The 10,000-nt window shown below is 50.2% G+C and overlaps 1 protein-coding gene across 2 annotated transcripts in view; it reads left to right on the plus strand.

Moving 5' to 3' along the window:
* Positions 1-5,587: 5,587 nt before the first annotated feature.
* The window catches only part of fstl5 (follistatin-like 5), a 148,154-nt gene continuing 143,741 nt past the window's right edge, over positions 5,588-10,000 (plus strand). Inside the window, exon 1 of one of the 2 annotated variants that reach the window (XM_031568961.2) lies at positions 5,588-6,309. The gene's annotated coding sequence lies outside the window, so the exon portion shown is untranslated. The remainder of the gene's footprint in view (positions 6,310-10,000) is intronic. The other variant, XM_031568962.2, reaches the window with a different exon arrangement.

Genomic DNA, 10,000 nt, shown 5'->3' on the forward strand with positions numbered 1-10,000 from the left:
CGCTTAGCCCAGTGTGCTAATGAGAGGACCCAGTTGCAGGATGTTGAAAAGGATGGTTTATTGCAAGACAGTGGTAATCCAAAAACACAGAAGATACAAAAACGAGGGCAAAAGGCCATAAACTAAAGCAGCTACTAAAAGTGTAGCTATGAGCAGAACTACGCCCTAGCAGCGAGAGGCGATGCTTGAGAGCAACGCAACAAAAAGCAGTACGAGAACTGCACAGTACACCAAACTCGAACTCATGCTAGGCATAGCGAGGAAACACTAACGACCCGATCAGGGCCACAGAGATTAGCCAGGTACTTATACCCTGGCTAATAGAGGGAAGTGACAATCACAAAAACGCAAGACAGGTGAGAGCACACAATGGGGAACAGGTGAGAACACAAATCACAATGGGGAACAGGTGAGGGCACACAAAGACAACAAAGGCACATGGACACAAATTAGTTCATAATGTCCTTTGGCCACCAGAGGCCGCCAATGTGACAAACGGTTGCCCGAAGTCGTGACAGAACCCCCCCTCTAAGGGTCGGCTTCCAGACGGCCCAAAGAAAACTCCAAAAGTCCATAAAGGGTGGGTGGAGGGGGTTAAGGACAAGGCCGGAGGGCAAGAACCAAGGGTCAGGTGGCCGGCCGGGTGGACGACCGAACCAGGACAGAGTATCTGGTGGGCGGCCGGGCGGGCGGCCAAGCAGGGGCAGAGTGTCTGGTGGGCGGCCAGGCGGGCGCCCAAGCAGGGGCAGAGTGTCTGGTGGGCGACCTGGTGGGCGACCAGAATGAGGCGAAGGGTCTGACAGACGCCTGGGGGCCTTGTTGGAACCGACGAGAACAAGAATCATCCCCTTGGCCAGGCTCGCGAAGATGCAGTCAGAGGATGAGGTCGGGGTTGCAGCACCAGCTGTGGCTGGGGTTGCTGGGTCAGCGACGGTTGCAGGACCAGTGGCTGGAGCAGTCGCAGCACCTAGGACACTGGAGATAGGGACACCTGGGACAGGACCAGGAGCACCTGGGACAGGACCAGGAGCACCTGGGACAGGACCAGGAGCACCTGGGGCAGGAACGCCTGGAACACAGATGCCTGGGAGGAAGACAGGGGCACCTGGGACTGGAGCGCTCAGGACAGGGGCGCTCAGGACAGGGGCGCCTGGAGCGGAGACTGCGAGGTGTGGGTCGGCAGCGGGGTCCGGGTCGGCAGCGGAGACTGCGGGGTCCGGGTCGACAGCGGAGACTGCGCCGTCCGGGTCGACAGCGGAGACTGCGGGGTCCGGGTCGACAGCGGAGACTGTGGCGTCCGGGTCGGCAGCGGAGGCTGCGGGGTCCGGGTCGGCAGCGGAGACTGCGGGGTCCGGGTCGACAGCGGAGACTGCGGCGTCCGGGTCGACAGCGGGGGCGGCTGCGGGGTCCGGGTCGGCAGCGGGGGCGGCTGCGGGGTCCGGGTCGGCAGCGGGGGCGGCTGCGGAGTCCGGGTCGGCAGCAGCATCGGGGCTGCTTGGTTCACCGGGGCTGGAGGCATCGGAGCTGCCTGGTTCACCGGGAGTGGCGGCATCGGGGCTGCCTGGTTCACCGGGGCTGCAGGTATCTGGGGCTTCGTCATCCGGGCTGTGGGCCTCCAGACTACCTGGCTCACTCGGGCTGGCGGCATCTGGGGCGTCGGCATCCGGGCTGCCTGGTTCACTTGGGCTGGCAGCATTCGGGCTGTCGGCCTCAAGGCTGCCTGGCTCATCCGGGCTGTCGGCCTCCAGACTACCTGGCTCACTCGGGCTGGCGGTATCTGGGGCGTCGGCATCCGGGCTGCCTGGTTCACTTGGGCTGGCAGCATTCGGGCTGTCGGCCTCAAGACTGCCTGGCTCATCCGGGCTGTGGGCCTCCAGACTACCTGGCTCACTCGGGCTGGCGGTATCTGGGGCTTCGGCATCCGGACTGGCGGCCTCCGGGCTGCCTGGTGCACTGAGACTGGGGGCATCCGAGCTGGCAGCCTCTGGGCTGCCAGGTTCACTCGGACTGGGAGCGTCCAGGACTGCTGCATCCAGGCTGGGTGCCTCTGGAAGCGCGGCTTCAGGAACGGCAGCTGCCGTCACTGGGAGAGCAGGGTTACGGGCCGCATCTCTCTTCAGAGCAGAGGCAATGGCGGCCTCGAAGCTGTCCATGCTAACCCGGTCGTAGACCCACAACAGCACCGCCTGAAAAGCCCTGAGGCTGGAGCACTCGGGGCCTTGCTTCTCCCACAAAGCGGTTGCCAATGTCAAGGCCTTGCCTGAAAGCAAGATTATCATGTAGGCAATCCTCGACCGGTCGGAGGAGAGGGTGATGGGCCGGCGGCTGCACTCCAGATCGAATTTGAGGAGAAAACCTCTGCAGCCACCAGGATTGCCATCGTAGAGTGGGAACCACGGGGGAGGTTGGTCCAGTTGTTGCCGACGGTGCAGTAGTTGCTGGCGACGAGCTAGATCCTCCTGCTGGCGGTCGAGATCCTTCTGCAGCTGCAGCAAGACCTGCTCGCGCTGAAGCAGCTTCTTCAACGTCTGCGCCAACTTCTTGCATCCCTGTTGGGCACTACCTGCTGGGTCCATGTTGATGGGGTCGTTCTGTCAGGCTTTTCTCGGGGATTGAACCCGAGATGCTGGATGTGGGGAACCAGCGCTTAGCCCAGTGTGCTAATGAGAGGACCCAGTTGCAGGATGTTGAAAAGGATGGTTTATTGCAAGACAGTGGTAATCCAAAAACACAGAAGATACAAAAACGAGGGCAAAAGGCCATAAACTAAAGCAGCTACTAAAAGTGTAGCTATGAGCAGAACTACGCCCTAGCAGCGAGAGGCGATGCTTGAGAGCAACGCAACAAAAAGCAGTACGAGAACTGCACAGTACACCAAACTCGAACTCATGCTAGGCATAGCGAGGAAACACTAACGACCCGATCAGGGCCACAGAGATTAGCCAGGTACTTATACCCTGGCTAATAGAGGGAAGTGACAATCACAAAAACGCAAGACAGGTGAGAGCACACAATGGGGAACAGGTGAGAACACAAATCACAATGGGGAACAGGTGAGGGCACACAAAGACAACAAAGGCACATGGACACAAATTAGTTCATAATGTCCTTTGGCCACCAGAGGCCGCCAATGTGACAAACGGTTGCCCGAAGTCGTGACAGAGAGAGAGAGAGAGATTGTGTGTGTGTGTGTGAGTGTGTGTGATGCAGACATAGATCTGTCCAAATGGACAAAAAGGCTCCAACACAGACACAGAGAAAGTGGGAGGCGCTGATGGACTAAAGACTGCTGCAACCACAGCTGGTCCACTGCAGGAAAAACAAATCTAACTCATGCTAACTAATTCTCCCTTACAATCATAGGCACTTTCAATACAAATGTCTTAAAGAACTCTATGTATGTGTGTCTGAGTTTGCCCCGTTTCTGTATGTGTGTGTGTGTGTGTGTGCAGGGGCGGTTTTTCCTACAGGCGGTATAGGCGGTCGCCTAGGGCGCCACTCAGAGGGGGGCGCAAAAAACTGCGCCCAGCAAAAAAAAAGAAAAAAAGAATTGTGTTTTTTTTTATGCGCCCCCTTCTATATCTTCAACCAATATTTTGACATAAAAAAAAATTCTAACATTAGGGTAAAATGAGCCAAAAATCGAAAACGGAAGGGGTACGTACGTCCTTGTTGTTGTCAGAACATGCAAGCACAGTGAGGCGTTTGGTTAGAGTGTGTGTGTGTGTTCAAGAAACTTTGAAGAACAAAATAATGAAGAGGCAAAATCCATCCGGGGCGCAATTTAGGAAGAAAAGAAAGGAAGAAGAAAAGAAACGTGCCAAGGAGAAAGGTAAATCCTTAAATCCTGTTCTAGCCTAGAATGAATTCCAGATAAGAAAACGTTCACGAATGCGTGAATTGCCCGCGGCACTTTAGTGGAGTTAAGAAAAGATGTAGCCTACCTTATCATTGAACGTTTTCCTACTCCCTGTCACATAGTTCTTTAATGATTTTACAGAGGCGGGTATATCAAAAATGATGTCCATTTATTCTACATTGTACAAAAAAATACATGATTAAAATAGGGGCGCACATATAAAGCCAATAGCCAGTGCAACAACACTACACATATCTTACTCGTTGCATAGCACACCCATTAAGGAAGCCAAACACGGCAACTTGTCAATAAGTGAGGAATACTGGTAAAATCCAAGTGTTGTCAACTTTAGCGAATGGTTTGTATGAATCTTGCTAGTTAGCTAACGCTAGCTAGCCAGTGACTTGTGACGTTCCTTGTTATTGCCATTCAGTCGAAACATCAGTTCAAGTTCAGCTGTACCGCAATTTGCGTCATTTTGCGTCATAAAAATTTGAGTAATCAAATTTGGACAGCTGTAGTTTTGGTGGAGCGAGCTAGCCAGTTTAATTAGACATGATTCAACTAATCAAGAGCTATGCATCTTGGGATAAAAAAATGTCAGGCTGTCCAAATACACCAAAATGCTTAATAACTACATAATAGCTACATTTAACAAATGATGATAATACATACTTTTGTTATATCATTTTAGATTCACTTTTAGAAGACTAAGAAAACATTATTTGCAGGCGATTGGGAAGATGACGTGGAGGTGTTTGTGTATCCATAAACAGTTCAACAGGGGGCGTGGCCGGAGCGTAGTCCAGCACAGGCGTGACATTTTTTCAGTGATTTGTTCTTGAATTCATGTTTGTTCATTGTCGCGATCGTTGTTGTGTTTATGTGAAAGAAATGCAGTCTTACAGGGCAAAATAGCGTTTGAAAGTTGCAATTCCGTTTTCGTGGGGAAAACAAAATATTTTTTATTGGGGGGGGGGGGGGGGGGGGGCGCCAGGAGTGAAGCTCGCCTAGAGCGCCAAATGTGCTAGGGCCGCCCCTGTGTGTGTGTGTGTGTGTGTGTGTGTGTGTGTGTGTGTGTGTGTGTGCGCGTGTGTCTGTGCATGTTTATGGCACATCAATGGTGTCTTGCTGCTGATATAAACCACCAGGCAATTAACTCTCTCATTTGTGTGGGTGGTTGAATCCTGCTGTATTTTGTGCCTCTGTGAGTTTACAGTAAAAGCTTTGATCAAGTGTGTCACATCCACATCATGCTCTCTCTCTCACACATATACACACACACACACACACACACACACACACACACAAACACACACACACACGCACACGCACAGAGAGAGAGAGAGAGAGAGAGAGAGAGAGAGAGAGAGAGAATGCGTTCAAACTGATTATTTAATTTCAATTATGTACTGTACATGTCTCTGGTTTTAAACTCACCTCTGATATTTCTCACGTCATTGCAGAAAAAAAACATCGTTTCAACCTTTTCCGAAGACTTCGGCGGAGTGATTTGTGTGCCCTGTCACTGCGCCATTCTGAACCAATAAGCAGTTCTGCCAGTGCAGATGGGCGCGGGCGCTGAGACCCCTGTGGCGGGAATGTCAGCGCACCATTCACATACGTCTCAAACTAGAGCGTGAGCCTGACGCGATAAGCAGCTTGGGCTATGAGTGGATAGGCCCTCTAGGTATATTATGGTGACGCAACTACCCAAACGCAACTTTACAGCAGAGTCAAGCAAGCGGCGCGGAAGATCTGAGGACACATCTAATCACATTAAAGACTCAGAGACGGTGGAATGAGAATGATAACCCTCTCCTTTCTTTCTCATTATCTGTTGGATAATCTGACTTTGATCCTTCGTGTTTTGTCGATGAAATATTAGATAATTAGAGACACACGTCAGAAAAAGCCAGATAAGCACACGCACGGCGTTGGACAGTCGCAGTTGGCGCTTTAACTCCGCTCATTGCAGTCAAGGGCAATTTATTTAAACGGGAGAACTCAGACGAGCCAGCTGGCTGCGTCCACTCGCCTGCGCTTTTGATTGGCTGGCTGTATAATTGTATTCAAATCCGGTCGGGACTCAGTCAGTGGGCGACGCGCTGTGATTGGCTAGTCGGTTGGTTGTATGTAAATCTGTCCGCGAGGCAGCCAGTGAGGTGAGGGTCGGTGCTGCCACTTCAGTGGCGCCGGAGACCCTGAACCGAGAGGTGAGCCTGTGTTTCACGGGAGCTGTCCACTCTTGGCTGGTGCTGAAGTCCGGAGTCGCTGGTCGCAAAGGGCTGCCTCCTCTCAGAAAGGGAAATACTTCATCCAGTGGCCAACTTCAGGGGACTGATATTCCGGGAGAGGGTTTACCAAACCGTGGATTTGCTTGGCGCGCTTGAGGATTCCTCAGCTTTTTGTGTATTATACCTCTGTTTCACTATCGTCTCAACTCACAGGTACGTAAACGCTCCTGCAAAACGTTGATTTTAGGAGAGTGTTTCTGCTTGACGTTGCCTTTCTAACGAAGGAACAGATAAAAAATAGTCCAAGGATTAAATACAGTGAGTTATATAGGTTAATATTGTCGTTTGTATATCCCTCGGCGGTGGGTTGGGGGGGGGGGGTAGATTCACTGCCAAGACTTGCACGTTCTGTGTGAAGTGTGCGTAGCGCGTCCTTATTTTTGGAGTGTGAATAATTCAGAGTATTGAGCCACGACATTCAGCGACACGGCTGAAAGTGCTGTTGGTATGCCCGCATTTCTGAGCAGTGAAGTTAGAGAAAACGCTCTCCTCGGGTGCTCAAGTGCTGCCAAGTTCATTCTGCCTCGGAAAGCGTGTCAGACTGTTGCGTTGTGTCGCTCTCCAAATTGCAATAAATATTTTGCGATCGCAAGGGACTGTACCGCGCTTTAGCCGTGTAGTTTTGCTGCAGCAGTACTTAGCGTGTTATTTTTTCCCTTTCCACGCTAATCCTTGAGTGACACCGTTAGCTGCACGAGGATTAGACTGTTGTTCCCCCCGTCCCCACCCCCGCTTTGGGATGCATTTAAGCGTGTCTTTATTGCGGCAGCGATCTTTGGTAATTGTCTTCTCGGATTTTCTCGGCTGAATTGAGCGATTGTTCTTGGTCTGTGGAGAGCCACTGGTCAGATAAAGTCTCTCCTCTGTTGTACTGGTTGACGTGCCTCGTTGTTGTTGTTGTATTCCTCCATGATTTGTGTGTTGACATGTGTGCGTGCGCACGCGTTTTTGTGAGTCTATGCGTGCGTGTGTGTTTGTGTGTGTGTGTGTGTGTGTGTGTGTGTGTGTGTGGTTGTGTGTGTGTGTGTGAGAGAGAGAGAGAGACAGAGAGAGAGAGAGAGAGAGAAAGAGAGAGAGAGGGGGTGGTTGAAGTACAGCATCAACAGTTTCTGCACTGCAATCATCCACATCGTTTGTTTGTGTCCACTGCTGGTACCTCTTCAAAAACTGAAATAGGAGTGGACGTGTCCGACCGGTCTACTCAGCCAGTGATTTCAGCGGCTGTTTACATCTAACAGCCTCTATTTCATGTCTTTGTGTGAAACCTGGAAATAATACATGTCGGGTTTTCTGAGAGTCTTACAGTACAACATGTTGGACTCTATGTGTGTCTAGAAGGATGGCTATTATCTTGTCAGTATTCTGGTTATTCAAATCTGAAAACACCTTAAAAAGGTGAAATATATCTCATATCTGTGATTTACTGAAGTTTTCAAACTCTCTCTCTCTCTCTCTCTCTCTCTATCCTTCCACAAACACACACACACAAACGTATGCACAAAAACATACACACAGAGAAAACCGTTGTGTGAGATCCACTTTGAAAGGTAGATCCCAGTCGGAAGACTTCCCTTGTTTAGTGGTCTGATCTTCCTACACGTCCAGCTATCTGAGTGTGAGTGTGTGTGTGTGTGTGTGTGTGTGTGTGTGTGTGTGCACGAGCAAACGCATGCGTATGCCACTCCTCCCCTCTTCTCTTTCAAAGCTTGCCAGAGCAATTCATCTCCCTCTCAAGGTCCTCCTGCATCCCAGCATGCAGTGCACAGAGGGATTGTCCAGGATGCAGTTTGTGTGTGTGACTGATGAGGCTCGTAGATTATGTATGAGCGCTTGGGAAAGGGTCAGCTGTGTTCCAAGGCGGAGTTTTCTACCTGGGTGAACCTAATGCACATTGAGTTCCCCATCAGATGTGTATGGATCTGTGGCCTTCCTCACCAACTGGGTCCTCTATTGATGTATGTGCAGAGGTGTGCGGAGCTCTTAAGGGGGTTGAGGAGAGTAACACATCACTCAGGCACAGGAGACAACACAGAGGATAGCCAGCACACACACACACACACACACACACACACACACACACACACACACATAAAACAAAGAAGCCTAAGAACCTGGAAGGCTTGAATAAACAAGCTTGTCGAGCTTTTGGCCCTTTCTGAAATCACTGAAACTGCGAGACATTTCTCAGAAGTGCCTTTCTCTCAGGCACAGTCACAATGAAAGCAAGCACCTGTGTTGCAGCATACCAGCCAGAAATGGCATTATTCAAATGAAAAAATAAATGGACTTTCAGCTGCAAGGCTGACGAATATGAACCGCTCGTCTGGGATGAAAAATATGCCTCAGAGACCGATCTCCTCTCTCTCCTCTCTCTTTTTTCCTCAATCTCCATTTCTTTCACTTCTCTATTCTTCTGCTAGGCTCAGAAAGCTTAATCCCCCCCCCCCCCCACCAGTCCACCACTCTTATTAAGCTGCTGAGCAACAGGTAGAGCGCTGCCACTGAAGTGGCCCTGTGTGCTGCTGGACGTCTCTGCATTCACACAGGCACTTGTTCTTCTAATCAGTGGTGTAGTGGTCCCTGGAGAAGTGGGTATACTCTTAATTTTGCAATTGTTTTTAAGCAGCCCAGCATACAGCACAGGATAAACGCCCTGTTTTGAGAAGTGGGTATACGCAATGCTGACTGAAAAATAAGTGGGTATACTCCGTATACCTGCGTATACCCTGGACTACACCACTGCTTCTAATCATGACTTTCCTCTCTTGTGTGGGAGAGTGCTCTATTCTAACCTGCATAAGGAGCTGCTCTAAGGACCACAGAGTTCAAATCACTGTGGATGGATATGGGCCTAGTCAGCACCAGATATGGGTCTAGTCAGCACCAGATATGGGCCGGGTCTGGTCTGGTTCTGTGCAGAGAGAGTGGTTAGCTTCTCTCAGGTGGGAAGTGAGTGTCAGAGCTGTATATGCGGTCCATGTACAACACACCACACAAGAGGGCCAGTGTATTACATGCAGACTACAGCACTGTCTGTTTGTTCTTCATGTGGCGATGGCGATCAAGAACCCAATCAAATGTACGTGGTGGAAGTGAGAGCTTGGCTGTTTGACACGACTCAAACACGGCTAGAAATCGCTACTGCACTGAGACAAGGGAGCCAAAACCTTCCTCTTCACCATCACAGGCTTCCTCCCGCTGAGAGAGAACCGTTACCTCAGAGGTCACCGCTTAAAGTCACTGTGACTCTCTGGAGACTCTGGGTCTGTGAGTTCCTCTCAGCTTCAGTGAATTTAAGAGACTACATGTGTTAGAGTTTACCTCAGCTTTAGTGAACTTAAGAGACTACAGGTCTGAGAGTTACCTCAGTTTTAGTGAACTTAAGAGACTACAGGTCTGAGAGTTTACCTCAGTTTTAGTGAATTTAGGAGACTACAGGTCTGAGAGTTTACCTCAGTTTTAGTGAATTTAGGAGAGTGTAGGTCTAAGAGTGCACCTCAGTTTTAGTGAATTTAAGAGACTACAGGTCCGAGAGGTCTTCTCAGTTTTAACAAACTTGATTGCAGACTTGAAACGGGAGGGAAACAGCTTCCCTCATGGTTGCTTGGTTTCAGCTTCTCATTTACCAGAGAACAGGTCTCCCTGGCTCTGCTCCTCAGAGGAATTGGAAAGGGCCTATTTGGATGATAAGTTCTCTGTAAAATCCTTTTGAAAAATTGGCTTGTCATTTGGGGAAGTTTGTGGAGAGAACCATTAGCTTTTAGAGGAACTTTTGAAAAATCTATAATTGGCTTTCAAATTGCATCCCTAATGCGGCATCAGTGTTTGTTTTAGTTCCACTGAG

The sequence above is a fragment of the Clupea harengus genome, chromosome 6 (assembly GCF_900700415.2).
Source record: "Clupea harengus chromosome 6, Ch_v2.0.2, whole genome shotgun sequence".
Lineage (NCBI taxonomy): Eukaryota > Metazoa > Chordata > Actinopteri > Clupeiformes > Clupeidae > Clupea > Clupea harengus.